This window comes from Manis pentadactyla, chromosome 13, assembly GCF_030020395.1.
Source record: "Manis pentadactyla isolate mManPen7 chromosome 13, mManPen7.hap1, whole genome shotgun sequence".
Classification (NCBI taxonomy): domain Eukaryota; kingdom Metazoa; phylum Chordata; class Mammalia; order Pholidota; family Manidae; genus Manis; species Manis pentadactyla.
The window spans coordinates 107,777,953-107,778,370 of record NC_080031.1 but is presented as its reverse complement, the minus strand read 5'-3'; positions in this window follow the sequence as shown (position 1 = coordinate 107,778,370).

Here is a 418-nt window from a genome sequence, read left to right as displayed (position 1 = left end):
CCTGGGTGGCTCACTTTCCCGTCTTTGGCTTTAATTCCTGCATCAGTGAAAGGAGAGTGTGGATGAAATGACCTTGTCGGTATCCTTTCCGTTTGAACGGTGTCGACTCCCCAAGGAAGGTGGGGATGCCCTTGGTGGGGGCTGTCCTCACTGCCTCTGTGTTAGGCAGGAAATCATAGACGTTAGGAGCACCAGCCTGGGAATGAGAGAATCAGATAAACCTGGTTGGAAATTCTCGCTTCTTCTCTTCTATATAACCCTGGGAAAATTCCTCAAATGGCAATGGTACTATTTCCTCAATAGGCTCATACAAGATTAAATTAGGTATTGTTAGAACAGACTCTGAGACCAAGTAAGAACTTGATAAATAGAAGTTGCTATTATTATTATTAGGCATTGGGTGATGGTGATGGCAGTG